Here is an 18,075-nt window from a genome sequence, read left to right as displayed (position 1 = left end):
TGAACCCACAGGTGAAAGCACTGTGACTTGGGGAACTGTGGGCTGAGGGAGGTGCTGGTGGCAGAGGCTGCTGCCCTGCAATATATACAAGTTGTTCTTTACTTGAAAGATATTGCTTGACCTCCCCTCGTCTCAATATTATTTCTCTGCTCCTGGGGATCTCCTTGGTTTGAGAACTAAAGCCAAGAATAGAAGAAAATATGACCTAATGAAGGAAACCCTGTGAAGGACCTCAGCCGATTCTACAAAAAGTCAAGGGCTTTGTTTCATTGAGAGGCCTAGGTTCAGAAGGGACTTAGACACCGTGTCCTCCAATCCCTTGATTTTATAGGTGAGGAAACTGAGGCTTATTAACTCTTCATCCATTCATTAATCCATTCATTTGAAATGCTTTGATCTATACATACAATACCTATGATTCCACTAAGGGAATTGCAGTGGAAAGACAGGTGCATGCACACAAAAGTCCAATAATTAAATTCACATTCTGCTACATGCCAGGAAGAAAGCACATGAGGAAGATGAAGAGAGAATAACTTTATGTGGTGAGGGAAGTTTTCCCTTAGCTTATAACATTTGTGCTGAGACATAAATGGTTTCAATGAGCTGGCCATGTGAAAGAACAACTACCCCAGGTAGAGGAAGCACCAGAAACAAGGCTCCAAGAAAGGAATGAGCTGAACAAACCTAATAAAACAAAGAAAGCCAGGGTGGCTGGAATTAGGAAGGCAAAGGGGGAGGTGGAGGGGGGCAGCAAGGCAAGGCCAATGTCAGGAGGGCCATTGTCTGCAGGGTCACAAGTTCAGGTAACAGGGAACTCATCTGAAGGGCTAGTGTGATGAATTTTAAGAGAGAGGGCCAGGGTTTTGACGCCCCTAAGGACAACTATGTGTCATGTACCTTTATTCTAAATGTTTTAATTCTGTGTCCCTTCCAAGCTTGGTGCAGTACTAAGAAAAGTTTCCCCATCTTTAGAAGCTCACATTTCAGCAGGGTGTGAGTCTTCTTGCAAATGAAACCATGGCTGCTACACTTCTGTGGGTAATGGGGGCTTGCAGCAAGATGGGATGTAATGGGAAGGAGCAGAAAGGTAAGAAAAGATCTGAAGCAATATGCTCCTCAGAATTTTGGTTTTGCCTTCTAAAAGAGGGATGATGATGTTTGCCATATTGGTCCTGGAGCAGGCCAAAGGAGAGAGTATTCTTAAAGGAGCTTTATGAAAACTACCGAGCTTTGGGTAAATATGGAAAGGGTAGGTCATACTCATAGCTGAGATAAGATAGGGAATGCAATTGTGGAGAATTTTAACTATAGGTTAAGTGTTTGCCTCTCTTTAAGGGTAAAGAGTTCACTAGAGAGAAGATTGAGTAGACTGCTATAGACCTACTCCTCTGTCTCTGTTCTCCCAGCAGACCCAATCCCTCAGGTTCTTTCCAGGCACTACAACAGAGCACCAGCTGCTGCCTCTCTTCCTCCCCCTCCGTGTCTCCCATGGGCCCCACAGACCATCCCCTCCTGACCTCTCCACCCCATATACTTATTGGTGAATCCCAGCCTTCAACACTAGCAAGCATTCCCTGTGAACACACCACCTGAGCAGACCAGCTAAATAGGCAACACACAGCCATCACAGTCTCTGGAAATCCAGAGAGGAAACAGAAACCAAAGAACAAAGTACCCACTCAAGAAAGACAAACCCAGAAATCAGCACCTAAACCTATAATCACCCCAAACACAGATGCCTATGTGCCAGTACAACCAATAACAGTCAGGATACTATGTCTCCACCAGAGCCAAGCTATCCTACTACAGCAGGCCCCGAATATTCCAACATACCTGAAGCACAAGAAAAAGACCTTAAAACCAACTTTATGAAGATGATGGAGGACCTTAAAGAGGAAATGAATAAATCCCTTAAAGAAAGCCAAGAAAACACAATTAGAGGAAATGAATAAAACTGTACAAGAACTGAAAATAGAAATAGAAGCAATAAAGAAAAACACAAGCTGGCTGTGTTCCAGCTCCTGACTCTAGCAGAGACCCCTCTGCTCAACCAGAGGCCACACAAGCCACTAGAAGCCCAGGTAGGCTGCCTACATGTTGACCCCCACATCTGACTCTCTGGATAACTATCCACCCTAGTTTAATCCCCCTCCTCTCTTTGTCATTCTGTCCCATCCCCCCCTGTTCTTGAGCAGGGACCCCTGCTTGACCAGAGGGCATATCCCACCAGAAGTCTAGCCCAAACTCAGGAGGAGACACCCTGCTCAACCACAGGCCACACTGGCTAGAAGACCAGAGAGGAAGTAGAAACCAAGGAACAGAACACCTATCCAACAAAGACAAACTCAGAAATTACACTTAGACCTATAATCACCCCAAATCCAGATTCTTAGATGCCTGTGTAAGAACACAATCAACAACAGCCAAGGTGATATGTCACCACCAGAGCTCAGCTATCTTACTACAACAAGCCTTGAATATTCCAACACAGCTGAAGCACAAGATAAAGACCTTAAAAGCAAATTTATGAAGACAATAGAGGTCCTTAAAGAGGAAATTAATAAACCCTTTAAAGAAAGCAAACAAAAAACCCCACAAATAATTGGAGGAAATGAATAAATCTCTTAAAGAAAGCCAAGAAGAAACAAACAAACAGTTGAAGGAAACAAATGAAACTGTGTAATACTTGAAAATGGAAGTAGAAGCTGCTGTGGAATAATCCTCTTGTACACTGTAAAGATTTGTCACTCGAATTGGTTTAATAAAACTCTGATTGGCCAGTATTCAGGCAGGGAGTGTAGACAAAGTGATCAAACTAAGGATTCTGGGAAGAGGAAGGGCAGAGTGAGAGAGTCACCAGCCAGATGCAGAGGAAGAGAATGAGAATGTTGTACTGAGAAAAGGTACCAAGCTACATGGCTAAACGTAGATAAGAATTATGGGTTAATTTAAGTGTAAGAGCTATTTAGTAATAAGCATGAACTACCAGCTCTGAGCATTTATAAGTAATATTAAGCCTCTGAGTGGTTATTTGGGAACTGGTGGGTGGGAGAGAACTGTCTGTTTACAAGAAGCAATTTAAAAAATTGCTGGAAGAGATGGAAGAGGGAATCTCAGCTGTTGAAGATACAACAGAAGAAATAGCTACTTCAAAAAAAAATGTTAAATCTAAAAGTTCCTGACACAAAGCATTTAGAAAATGTTGGACACCATGAAAAGAACAAACCTAAGAATAGGAAGAATAGAAGAACCCCAGCTCAAAGGCCCAGAAAATATTTTCAACAAAATATTTCTTCGTAGAAGAAAATTTTCCTAACCTAAAGAAGGACATGCCTATAAAGGTACAAGAAGCTTACAAAACACCAAATAGATTTGACCAGAAAAGAAAGTCCCTTCCCCACATAATAATCAAAACACTAAACATACTGAACATATTATAATACTATTAGAAACATATCAGAATTACACCCAACTTTTAATGGAGATTCTAAAAACCAGAAGGACCTGGACAGATGTCCTGCAGGCTCTAAGAGACCACAGAAACCAGCCCAGACTGCTATACCCAGCAAAACTTTCATCACCATAGACAGAGAAAACAAGATATTACTTGATAAAGTCAAATTTAAGCAATATCTTCTATTTACCAATATAGCCCTACAGAAGGTACTAGAAGGAAAACTCCAACCCAAGGGGGTTGACTACACCCATGAAAACAGGAAATAAATAATTTCATACCAGCAAAACCAAAAGAAAAGAAACACACACACCAGCACCACCACCACCACCAACAACAACAACAACAACACACCACCACCAAAACAGTAATTAACAATCATTGTTTATTGATATCTCTCAATATCAATGGACTCAATTTTCCCACAAAAGAAATAGATGAACAGAATGGATGTGAAAACAAGATCCATCCTTCTGCATATAAACACACACACACACACACACACACACACACACACACACACACACACGCACCTCAACATCAAAGACAGATGTTACCTCAGGGTAAAGGGTTAGAAAAAGATATTCCAAATAAATGGATCTAAGCTAATGTAGCCATTCTAATATCTAACAAAGTAGACTTCAAACCAAAATTAATTAAAAGAGATGGAGAAGAACACTTCATACTCATCAGAGGAAGAATCCACCAAGATGATCTTTCAATTTTTAACATCTCTGCCCCAAATGCAAGATCACCCATGTTTGTAAAAGAAACATTATTAAGCTTAAATCATACATTGAGCATCACACATTGATAGTGAGAGAGTTCAATACCTACCTTTACTAATATATAGGTCATCCAGCCAAAAACTACAGAGAGAAATACTAGAGCTAACAGACATAAACCAAATGGACTTAACAAATATTTACAGAACATTTCACCCAGACTCAAAAGAATACACCTTCTTCTCAACACCTCCCCGAACTTTCTCCAAAGTTGCCACAAGCTGTGTCACAAGTCTCAACAGATAAAGGAAAATTGAAATATCCCCCACATCCTATCAGACTTCCATGGATTAAAGCTGAATATCAACATCAGCAGAAGCAACAGAAAGCCTACAAACTCATGGAAGCCAAAAAACTCTCTACTGAATAAAAACTGGGTCAAGACAGAAATAAAGAAAGAAAATAAAGACTTTTTAGAATTCAATGAAAATAAACACACAACATACCCAAACTTATGGGACACAATGAAAGCTAAGAAGAGAGTTCATAGCGTTAAGTGCTAACATTTTAAATAAAAATTGGAAATATCTCATGAACTTAACAGCACACCTGAAAGCTGTAGAACAAAAAAGTAAGCACACCCACATTGTGGAATATTATTTAAAGATGTGTTATGTTCTTTTAGGCTGTGGAATATCTGTTTAATGATGCAAAGATGTTTTGCATGCTTTTATGTTGCATTTGTAACTCTGTAAAGCTGTGTTACTGTCCCTGTCTAAAACACCTGATTGGTCTAATAAAGAACTGGATGGCCAATAGCAAGATAGGAGAAAGGATAGGCGGGGGTGGCAGGTAGAGAGAATAAATAGAAGGAGAAATCTGGGAAGAGAAGATCAAGGAGCGAGAAAAGGAGAATAAGAGGACACCAGGGTCCAACCACTCAGCCACCCAGCCAGCCACAGAGTAAGAAGGAAAGAGAGGTATATAGAATATAGAAAGGTAAAAAGCCCAGAGGCAAAACATAGTTTAAGACAGATGGGGTAATTTAAGAAAAACTGGCTAGAAGAAACCAAGATAAGGCTGCACATTCATAAGTCTCAGTGTATTTATTTGAGAGCTGGGTGGTGGCCCCCAAAAGAGTTAAAAAAAAAAACCCAACTACACACCCAGGAGGAATAGATGACAGGAAATAATCAAACTGAGGGCAGATATCAATAAAATACAAATAAAGAGAACAATAAAAAGAATCAATGAAACAAAAAAATGATTCTTTGAGAAAATCAACAAGATAGACAACTCTTATCCAAACTAACTAAAAGATGGAGAGAAAATATCTAAATTAACAAAATCAGAAACAAAAAGGGGGACATAACGATAGATACCAGGGAACTCCAAAGAATCATTAGGTAATACTTTAAAAACCTATACTCCACAGAATTGGAAACTCTAAAAGAAATGGATAATTTTCTCTATAGGTAAAACTTACGAAAGTTAAAGCAAGATCAGATAAATAATTTAAATAGACCTATAGCCATTAAGGAAATAGAAGCAGGTATTAAAAGTCTCCAAACCAAAGAATGCCCAGGGCCAGATGGTTTTAACACAGAATCCTATCAGGTCTTCAAAGAGGAGCTAATACCACTACTCCTTAAGTTATTCCACAAAACAGAACAGAAGGAACATTGCCAAATCCATGCTATGATGCTACAGTCATGCTGATACCTAAACCACACACTCAACAAAGAAAGAGAATTACAGACCAATTTCCCTCATGAACATTGATGCAAAATTGCCCACTAAAATACTGGCAAACCAACTTTGAGAACACATCAAAAGGATTATTCAGGATGATCCAGTAGGCTTCATTCCAGAGATGCAGGGACGGTTTGACATAAGAAAATCTGTCCATGTATTCCACCATATAAACAAACTGAAAGAAAAAACTCACTTGATCATCTCATTAGATCTGAAACATCCTCTTACAAAATCCAACACCCCTTCATGGTAAAAGTCATGGAGAGATTTGGGATACAATGGATATACCTAAACATAATAAAGACAATATATAGCAAACCAATAGCCAACATCAAATTAAATTGAGAGAAACTTAAAGCAATTCCACAAAAATCAGGGACAAGATAAGGCTGTCTACTCTTTATCTATTCAATATAGCACTTGAAGTTTTAGCCATAAGACAACTAAAGTAAATCAAGGGGATACAAATTTGAAACGAAGGAGTCAAAGTATTGCTGTTTGCAGATGGTATGATAGTATACACAAGTGACCCCCCAAAATTTTACCAGGTAATTTTTACAACTGATAAACACCTTTAGTAAAGTGGCTGGATATAAGATTAACTAAAAAAAAAAAAAAGAAAACAAAAAACAGTAACTTTCCTATATACAATGGATAAACAGGTTGAAAAAGAAGTCGAGGAAACAATACCCTTCACAATAGCAATAAAAAATATAAATTATCTTGGAGTAACTCTAACCAAGCAAGTGAAAGACTCATATGTATGACAAGAACTTCAAGTCTTTGAAGAAAGAAATTGGAGAGAATATCAGAAGTTGGAAAGATCTCCCATGCTCTCGACTGGTAGGATTAACATATTAAAAACAGCCATATTACCAAAAGCAATCTACAGATTTAATCCAATCCCCATTAAAATCCCAACACAATTCTTTACAGACCTTGAAAGAACAATACTCAACTTCATATAGAAAAACAAAAAACCCAGGATAGCTAAACACAATCATGTACAATAAAAGAACAACCAGAGGTATCACCATCTCTGATTTGAAGTTGGAGAGGTGAGAAGATGGGTTGGGAAATGATGGGGTAATGGAGGGAAAGAGTATGGGGAAAGACAACTGGAATTGGAGGGCATCTGGGGGGTGGTGGTGGTAATATGGAAACCTAGTGCAGTAGAAACTCCCAGGATTCTAAGAGAGTGACCCTAGAGAGGACTCAATCCAGACACAAAACCTTCAACCTATAATCTGTCCTGCCTACAAGACATGCTAGGGCAATGGAGGTGCAGAACTTGTGAGGGGCCAACCAATGACTGGTCCAACTTGAGACTCACTCCATGAGAGGGAACCCATACCTGACACTGCCTGGATGTCTCAGATGACAAGGAACTGGAGGCTGGATAGCCTAGAGACCTAGGATAGAAAAAAATAAATAAAATGATTCCTCATGATATTCTACTAATACTAATATTGGTGCCTTGTCCAGTCCTCATCAGAGAGGCTTCCTCTGGCAGCAGATGAGAGCAGATAGCACAGACCCATAGCTAGACATTATGTAGAGAGAGAGAGTCTAAATTGGAGGTCTTCATGGGGTCCCACCTTCAGAGCTCAGAGAACTCCAGTGGAAGAGGAGAAGGAAGATTGTAGGAGTCAGAGAGGATGGGTGGACACCAGGAGACCATGGACCACTGAATCAACTAAGTAGGGAGCATATGGACTCACAGTGGCCAGCATAGGGCCTGTGTGGGTCTGTACCAGGTCCTGTGCATATACGTTGTGGCTGTTAGCTTGGTGTTTTTGTGGGACTCCTAACTGTGGGAGTAAGTGTGTCCTTGACTCTTTTGCCTGCTCTTGGGACTCTTTTCTTCCCGTTGGGTTGACTTGTCTACCAGCTTCAGCCTGAGGGATTTTGCCTTGTTTTATTGTATCCTGTTTTGTCATGTTTGGTTGTTGTCTCTTGTTGGGCAGGGAGGAGAGAGAGGGAGAGGAAACTGCTTGGGATTCATTGTGTGAGAGAAGAATCCATTTTCAATTTAAAAAAAAAAAAGGAGTTCACTAGATGTTTTTAGAAGGGGAAAATTATAATGAACAGAATTTTCATTCTTTTTTATCCATTCATCCACTTATCCATTCATATATCCATTCCTTCAAAAATACCCGGAAAACTAAGCAGGGAGTATGAAGAGACAGAAAATCTACTCTTAAGGTTTGAAATTCTATTGCCAGGAGAAGTGAGGTTCTATTGCAGGAAATAGTGAAGCTGTGAAGTTACCAACTCTGTATTTCTCTCAGTGTACAAAGCAACAAACTGCTTCATTTTTATACATATCTATCATTAACCTTCATTCTTATTTGCCCTCCTCATTGCCTCCTCAACCCCCAGCTCTTGCTAGTCCCCTTCTCTCCCCAAACAGTCCCTCCTCTGCTTCACATTAGGCCTATTCCATTATTTTCCCTAGTTCCCCTTCTCTTTCCCTTCAAAATTCTTCCTCCTTTCCTATAGGCCTCACTTGTCACACACACACACACACACACACACACACACACACACACACACACACACAACGCAAACACATACATGTGCACACCAAATCTACTTTTGGCCTATTAGAAAATAAATGGTATTTTCTTTCTTTTTCTGGGTTATTTCACTTAACATAATGATCTCTACTTTCATCCACTTTCCTGCAGATGTTATAATTTTATTCTTCTTTTAAATAAAATTCAATTATGCATATGCACCACTATTTTAAAAATCTGCTTGTCTGTTTATGGATCTCTAGGCTGGTTTGATATCTTGGCTCTTGTGAATACTGTAGCAATGAACGTGGGCTATGCAGGTATCTCTGAAATGTGCTGTGTTATGTTTGGACCATCCAGGAGACTTATTATTAGGTTACTGACTTCCCTGGGGCGACAGCAGTTTTCATCCCCACCAGCACTGCTCCTGTTCTCCATATCCTTTTCTACATTTGTTGTTTGTTGTAGACAAATTCCTAAACAGTCTTATTAAGCAAGAAACACAGAGCCAAATACAGAGGTAATAGCCGAAGAGATCAGAGCGAATAGCCACGACTAGCCTTAGCTTACCACCAGCAGTAGCTTCCACAGAGAGAGTTTCTTTTTGTCTGACCTGTGTTTTTATTGGCTCTAAGCCCAGCCTCATGACTTCCTCGTCACTGCCTGTCTATACAAACCTCTAGGTCTCTATGGTTGGTACTGGGATTAAAGGCTTGTGTCACTATGCTTGGCTGTGTCCTTGACCGCACAGAGACTCTGCCTGCCGTGTGATCGTGATTAAGGGCGTGGACTACCAGCACCTGACTTCTGTTTATGGCTTGCTTTGACCTCTGATCTCCAGGCAACTTTATTTATTATCATACAAATAAAATATCAACTTTCAGCACAACTAAAGTATCACCACAGTTTATTCTCTTGACAATAGCTATTATGACTGAATTGAGATAGAGTCTCACTGTAGCTTTTAAAATTTTTATTTCTGTGTATATGTGTGCGTGCATGTGTTCATGTGTGTGTGTGTGTGTGTGTGTGTGTGTGTGTGTGTGTGTGTGTGTAGTCCAGAAGAATACTTCATATCCTCTGGAGTTGTAGCTACAGTTGTGAGTTGTCCAATGTGGGTGATGGGACCCTAATGCCATCCCTGGAAGAGCAGAGCATACTCTTAATCTCTGAACCATCTCTCTGGCCACTCAATGTAGTTTTGATTTATATTTCCCCAGTGACACAGGATGTTGAATACTTTTTCAAATATTTATTAGTCACTTTATTTCTTCCTTTGAGAACTCTTGGTTTAATTCATTTGCCCATTTTATTGATTGGATGACTTTTTGTGGTGTTTTATTTCTTTAGTTTTTATGGATTCTAGATATTAATCCTTAGTCTGATATTTAGTTGGCAAAGATTTTTTCCTTTTCCACAAGCTGTGTCTTCACCCTGATGATTGTTTCCGTGGCTATTTGGAAGATTTTTAGTTTCATGTAACACCATTTGTCTATTCGTGGGATTACTTCCTGTACCAGTAGAATCCTTTTAGAAAGTCTTCAGCTGGCTATCTGGAAGTGATTTGCTTGTGTTTTCCTCTAAAAGGTTCAGAGTTTCAGGTTTTACAGTAAGTTCTTTTATCCATTTTGGGGCAGAGATGTGGTTTTAATTTCATTCTTGTACATGTGTATATCCACTTTCCCCCATACCATTTATTGCACAAGCTTTAAAAAAATGTATATGTTGAAAACTTTTGTCAATAATTGCATTGGCTTATTTCTGGGTCTTCTCTTCTATTCCATTGGTCTGTATGTCCGATACTGTGCCAATACCATGCTGTTTGTGATGATGGCTCTAGAATGTACTTTAAGATTAGACATACAGGTGTTTTCAGCATTGCCTGTACTGCTTAGGCTTGCTTTGGTTGTTTAGTCTTTTGTGCTTTTTCATGAATTTTAGAGTTTTTATAGTTCTGTGAAGAATGTCATTGGAATTTTGATGGACATTTCATTGGATCTGTAGATCACTAGGTACTATAGTCATTTCCACCATATCACTCCTGCAAATTCAAGTGCACAGAGCATCTTTTTTTGATCTTCTAGAGTCTTCTTCAATTGCTTTCTTCGATGTCTTGAAGTTTTCGTTGTCTGGATTTTTTACCTCCATGGTTTGGTATATTCCTAGGTATTTTTTTTTAAAAAACAACTGTGGATAGGATTACCCCACCTCCAGTTCTCTTTCTTAGAAGTTTCATTTTGTTATATAGAAAATCTACTGAATTTTTATATGTTGATTTTGTATCCGGCTGTTTTGCTGAAAATGTTTATCATGTTTGAGGGTTTTCTGGTTGTGTCTTGAGGATGTTGTAAGCATAGTATCCTGTCTGCCTGCCAGGCTTACTTGGATTCTTCCTTTCCTATTTTTCTTCCTTTAGTTTCTGTCTCTTGTCTTGTTGCTTCAGCAAAAGTTTAGAGCACTGTACTAAATGAAAGTGGACAGTGTAGGCATGAACGTCTTATTCCTAATTCTAGAGGAAATGCCTTTATATTTTCCATTCGGTGGAATGTTCACTATAGGTTTGTCCTATAGAGCTTTCATTTTGCTGATCTGGATTTATTCTAGAGCTACTTTCCTCAGGGTTTTTATCATGAAAGGTTGTTGAAGTTTGTGCGAGGACTTTCTGTATCAATTGAAATGATTGTGTGGTATCTATCTTTAATTGTACTTATGTGCTAAATTATGCTCATTGATTTGTTTTTGTTGAACCAACCTTGCATCTTTGGACTGAAATCAACTTGGTTATGGTGTACAATCTTCTCTTGTTCTTGACTCTGGCATGGAAGATTTTTATGAAAAATGTTCATGTTTGTATTCATCTGAAAAATCTCTCTCTCTCCCTCTCTCTCTCTCTCTCTCTCTCCATATGTTTGTGTGTGTGTGTGTGTGTGTGTGTGTGTGTGTGTGTGTGTCTGTGTCTGTGTCTGTGTGTCCTTTTCTGATTTGGTTTCAGGGTAGTCCTGGCTTCCTAAAATGAGTTTGGCAGTATCCACTCTCCTTCTATTTTGTGGAACAGTTCAAGGAGCATTATTGTTGTTAGCTCGTCTTAATGATTTAGTAGAATTCAGAAGTAAATCTATCTGATCCTGAGCTTTTCTTGTTGGGATGCTTTTATTCCTTTATCAATCTCTCTGCTTACTATAGACCTTCAAGTCATGCAGAATGATATTTGGGAGAATCTTACCAAAGTCTGCAGCTAGATATAAGGGTTTTGAGCATGGTGGTCTTGTCGTATGGGTAGGAATGCCTGTCTTTACCAGATTCAGCTGACTTGCTTTTTAAATGAGACTTATACTCCCCTCCAACCACTGGGAAGTTGTGTTACTGAGGCCGGTTTGAGTTTTTCTCATCTTTTCCTTGTTACCCTTCTTTTTCTCTGTTCGTTTCAGATGCCCTATCAACTAACTTTGGGGATTTCTGAAGCACCCCCGTTCTTATTCTCTTTGGAATAGAATCAACTTCTTTATCCTAACATCACATGGAGACTGCTTTTAGTCCGTCATCTCATCAGGAATCACTTTCCTCAGATAGATACAGAACCAGGTTCTGAGAACAATGATAGGTAGAAGACAGTGCACTCTTCACATGGAGCAGTAATGCAGGACGCCAGGTTGAGGGGGTGTGGTCCCAGGATCTAGTATCAAATTTGACCGTCATCTCATATTGCAGCATGAAGTAGCCTCTGTTAATGAGAAAGTACTACTGAGAAATGAGTACTGATCTGCTTATATCCAGCTCAAGCATAGCAAGTACATGGAGTGATGGGCCGGGAAGTTATTGGAAAAGTAGTTTTCATCATTTCTTTCCCTTTTCTATTTCCTTTTCCTTCCTCTTTCTTCCCTCCTCCTTTTCTTTCTCCTCTCCTCCTTTATTCTCTACCCCCCAACTCCTTTTTAAAAAATGTAAAAGGTATACAGCCTAGGATGGCCTTGAAATCACAAACCTGCCACTTCATCCTGTTAGGTGCTTTGACTATAGGCATTCAGCACTGTACCAACACAGTTACCCCTTTTTCTAGGAATGTCCTACCTGCTCACCCCTTCTTATGAACTCTACCTCAACTCTGGGCTCAGCTAAGTGGCTAATTGTCCTGGATATTTTTGTTTGGTCCGTTTATTGGATGAAAAGGTCTCAAGCATGTACCTTGGATAACATCCTCTAACTATGTTATTCTTCTAACTATGATGCCTGTTTATAGCTGTAAAGTTATTTTCTGACTTCCTTCCAGAATTATAAATTCATTGAGTGTGGGGTCGGACCAATCCCATTGCCTACCAAAGACAAGAGATCAGAGTAGGTCTTCAAGAACTGTCTGATGGATGGCATCACATAGAACTAGAAAAAAGTGTGGCTGAGAGGGACGGTAGACTGTATCAGCATGTAGAACAGTAAAAAATATTAAGCTTTCATGGAATATTTTCTTCAGTATTAGGCATCATATATTAGTCAAACTTCTTATACTGTGAGCCATGTGGGGTCATAGCACTAAATGTGGGAATCATGAAAATATTGACAACACTAAAAGGTTTCTAAATGTATATGAAAAAAAATCCTATTGGTCTTTTGCCTGTTTGTTTTGATTTTCTTTTTGCAGGTGTTTTTTGTTTCTTTCCTTTGTTTTGTTGTTTTTTTTAAGAGAGAGAGAGAGGGAGAAAGAACATAAAGTTGGGTGGGTAGGGAGGTGGGAGGCTCTGGGAGGAGTTGAGAGAAGGAAAAACACAATTAAAACGTATTTATGGAAAAATTAATAAAATATAAAGCAAAACAAAAACAATTTCACAATTAGACACAATGACTCTGAGGTGTCGCTGGAAGCATTTTTCTCTGTTGCGTCATGTGACTTCACTGAAGCCCTTGGCAAACCAAACAATGTCTGAGACAGCTTAGACCAGAGGCACTGGTACAGGAGATGAACTGCGGTGTTTTTACGGGTAGTCGAAGTTTTATGCTCTTAAGAAAAAATAATGGTTTAAGAGACTTAAATATTTATCTGAGACTTTTAATATTTTTCAACAATTATTTCTCGGCACTTAAGTATAACCATGCTTCTGCTATTTTTACTGTGTATTTTGTGAAATGGTGCTCTCAGCATTGCTAATGATAAAATCAACATATTGATCAACTCTGAAAAACACTGAAGATAGTCTATGCCCTGTACTATCAAACATTCCTCCAGACTTAACTCTTTATGCAAAAAATAAACAAGGACATACATATCAAGACTATGTAAATTTGCTTTCATCTTTAATACAGGGTACACTTTTGTATAATATATATTAAAAATATTTAAAAATAAATGTTTAATTTGTGTATTTATTGTATACACCTACATACCAAGGGTCATAAAAAACTTTTTTGTCACACATGGGAAAAGTTAAGAAGACCTGCTCTAGACAGACAAAACAAAGGGAAGACACACAGAGTTATGAAAGGGTTTATTAGATTGCCTTACACAGTTGGAGCCTGGGGTAGCTCAATAATGCACATGGGACAGCAGAGAACTCAGAGGTACTCAATCCAAGAAGTCAGAAGCTCAGAGTAAGGACGACTAATGACAGCCCCAGTTCCAGGCCTGGAAGTTCCCTGGAGGGAGGAGTGCTGATATGAGTTAGAATTGAAATAATGGAGCCTCTAGGGCCTAGATAGAGGAAGTATAGCTCTGTGTTTGGGTTCCTGGATATGTCTTGCCACTATTTCCTATTCATTCCCCACACCACACACCCTTTCTCTCTCACTGGCCTCCATGAGGTTGGACCAATGTTGTTCCTTTCTGCCCTCTTTATTGTAATTCTTTGTCTCACCAGAAGGCCAGAATCCACAGAGGCATGTGTTAAACCTCTGAAACCATGACTCAAGAAAAAAATTCTTCCTTTGAGTTGTTTTTCTTTTCTGACTGGGAAAACTAAGTAAATGGGGCTCTTTAGGAGGCAGGGTCCGTGATGTTAGACTGGAGCATCCAAAAGATGATAGTATCTTGTTGGAGGTCAAGGAGGATGGAGCTGGAGAATGGAGTCGGCAGTTAGCAGATGGAGACTAAGAGATCCCTGACTGCTACATTGGAGGGAACGTAATGAAGAGATGGAGGAGGGTAGAAGCAGAGGACTTGTCCACATTCATTGTTTTCAAAGGGGAAACTGGGACTCACGGTTCAACCATAACTCTGTCTGAAGTCTTCACAATAGCAGACATCCAGACACTTTTGTCACTGTGCCAGCCAAGACTCCATGGAAAGTGCTCCTCTGGCAAAAATGAAATCAGACACGGTAGAACCGTGTCCCATCATAAACTCTGATGAAGAGCCCTGCCGGCAATCAAGGTTATTTTGACTTAGATGGTAACTGCAGGTCTTAATTACTAACTCAGGAACTTTTTTTGTAGCTGTATTTCCATGGGAATGGATTGCTGACTCATTCATCAGGTACGAAGTGGGGATGTTAACACGTAGGCCAGAATACTTTGGAGAAGGGGTAGCCAGCCCATTTGAACGACAGTCTGTGGAGGTGTAGAGAGGATCCTGACAGGACAGTGAGGCTCTGTGAAAGGGATGTCAAGAGTTGACTCCTGGCTTTCCTTGGCATCAGGAAATTTCTCTCAGAGACTTTGAGTTGACTGCAGTTGAACCTACAAAGCTTTATTGGTACTTGATGGAAAAAAAAAAAAACAGCCATCTGCTTGATGCCATTAAAATGTGTCACTGTCTCAGGTGCACCTGTACTCTGATCCTCAAACTGAAAACCTTCTACTGACCTTTCCAGAAGCCAGCGATGGGGTCCCTCCTTGTAAAAAGTATCACAAATTCTCCTGGTAGAGCTAGCTCTGTATCCTGTGTTCAGTATGAGGGTGGGAGTGTTTTTCCCCATCCATTTAACTTGGTCACTGTGTCATTGCTAGACTGAGTTCCTGCACACCAGGGATCGTGTCTTAAAACGTTGCCTTCAACACAGAGAAACCCTGTCTCGAAAAACCAAAAAAAAAAAAAAAAAAAAAAAAAAAAAAAAAAAAAACCAAAACAAACAAACAAACAAACAAACAAAAAAAACGTTGCCTTCAACCCGAGCAACCCCTCAGTGAGGGACTGTTGGATGGATGAAACGGGATCTCTGAGCATGGCATTCTCAACCACAGTTACTTAACTGGTTTTAGACACCTATGTTGAAAGACAAAAGGCAACTTCAAGTGAGGCATAAGTAGAAGGAAATAAAGGGCCCGAGTACTACTATCACCAAGGGTTTCAGGTGAAAAACTCAGCTGGAGCTGGGGAGGGAGCCTGAGAGGACCAAATGGAGTCACCAGGCTGGATGTCTGGAGAGTGGAGATTCCCAGAAGTTGAGCCTGGCACACCCACACAGTTCTGTCCCTGCGGGAGGAAGATTATCCATGTTGGAAATTAGGCAGGAGAAACTTGCCACATCAGGAAAAGCTCTAATTTGGGGAAGTTGATAAAAGGGTGAAGAGCAAACTCCTCATGGGCAGAAGCTGCTTGAAGAAGTTTCTGGATGACAGATGTTCACAGGACCCATGAACATGTGGAACAGCTGTATCACACAGAAGCTTATACTTCTTTATTCTCAAAAAAGAATCTTGCTCCTTCTAGTTCATCTTCTGAGCTCTTTTTGTGGAAACCATGGTCTCTTCTGTCCTATGCTGGAGGACTCTGCCTCCAAATATAATAACCTCTGTTTTACTAATATACAATGTTTCATTTATTCCCGAGAGTTTGCCCGCTTCTCAAAAATTCAAAATATTAAAACCAGTTAAACCATTTAGTTTGGCAGTATAATATTTCATTTATATGAAAATATAATACATTTACATGTAAATTCAATTAATACTCTGAATGGTTTATTTGAACTCTAATGAAACCTAATGATTTTGTGAGCAAATCAAATTACAATTGATATGTTTCCTGTTCCATAAGATAATGAGTAATTTTACACTTGTAGAGGGGCTTTAAAAAAATCTGCAAACCATAAATATAAGGTTTGCACAGATTTTTTTTTTTTTTTTGCTCCAGCTCATTAAACTCCTCCAGGTTTGGAACTGTTTTGGAGATTTGTCATCACTAATTGGTGTGAACTGAGAAGGGCTGGCACATGACTTGGGTATGAGATGGTGAAAGGTGGTGGCAGAAATCCACTCGTCCTGCTGGGTCCTCAGGCTTGTAAAAGACCAGGGATATAAGGTACATTCTGCACATAGGGATCTTCTCCTATATAATTGCTCTCCTTAAAGCCAGGTGTGTTCCTACGTTTGGATGGTGGGTGGTAGATGACTGTCCCGGCTTTTATATTTGGGAGCTCCCAGAGCAGGAAACAAAAGGGGAAACTCCGTTTTGAGTTCCTGATTTAGCATATACATCCATTTTGAGTCCTGGGCATATAATTAGCTACTTTGTGTCTACATTTACTTCTATCCACATGGAACAATTGATACTTGCCCTGTTTTCTTCTCAGGTTTAAAACCACAAAAGTTGTAGAATGTCACAGCCAGAAGTAAATATATCCTTCAAACAAACTCTCCCCATTCTGGGTCAAGAGTTAGGTGACTTTGGCCCAGCTCCTTCCCACTCCACAGGTCCATTTGGCTCCTCTGGGACCTCCCTCTCCAGTCATTCAGGCAGGATCTTCTCTTTCCCTTGCTGCAGGCCATCTGTATCCTCTGAGATTTCACTCCTCTGAGCCACTGGGTAAGCATCACTCCAGTTCCCCCATCAGCCTCGTAACTCCTTCAGATCTTGGTTTATATGCTGCCGGGAAACCCAGCTAGACCCTCTGGGGTTGAGTTTGAATTGCATCTCCCAACCCTGTAGGTCTCTTGGTTACACACAGTTTTCTGAGATCTCCTGCCCCTGACTTAGTTAACGACAGTTTACCCAAAGTGGGGCACCCAGGTGGGGAGAATCACATCAGAAAGCCAGGGAGGAGAGGAATAAGAAAGGGTATGACGCCGGGCGGTGGTGGCGCACGCCTTTAATCCCAGCTCTCGCACTCGGGAGGCAGAGCCAGGTGGATCTCTGTGAGTTCGAGGCCAGCCTGGGCTACCAAGTGAGTTCCAGGAAAAGGCGCAAAGCTACACAGAGAAACCCTGTCTCGAAAAACAAAAACAAAAACAAAACAAAACCAAAAAAAAAACCAAAAACAAAAAAAACAAAAACAAAAAAACAAAAAAAAGAAAGGGTATGACTGTTCCTGGAGACAGTGGCATACTCTCAAAAGAAGATTGGGGATAAAATTTGCAGCTCAAGCCGGGCGGTGGTGGCACACGCCTTTAATCCCAGCACTCCGGAGGCAGAGCCAGGCGGATCTCTGTGAGTTCGAGGCCAGCCTGGGCTACCAAGTGAGTTCCAGGAGAGGCGCAAAGCTACACAAAGAAACCCTGTCTCGAAAAACAAAAACAAAAACAACAACAACAACAACAACAAAATTTGCAGCTCAAGCCAATCAACTGTCTCACCCACTCAGAGGGCCTGATCCAGTTGGTGACCCCTCAGCCATTGGTTCATAGTTCATGTGTTTCCGTTTGTTTGGCTATTTGTCTGTGCTTTATCCAACCTTGGTCTCAACAATTCTCGCTCATATAA

This window comes from Peromyscus eremicus, chromosome 6 (genome assembly GCF_949786415.1).
Source record: "Peromyscus eremicus chromosome 6, PerEre_H2_v1, whole genome shotgun sequence".
In the NCBI taxonomy this organism is placed as follows: domain Eukaryota; kingdom Metazoa; phylum Chordata; class Mammalia; order Rodentia; family Cricetidae; genus Peromyscus; species Peromyscus eremicus.
This window is presented reverse-complemented; position numbering follows the sequence as displayed.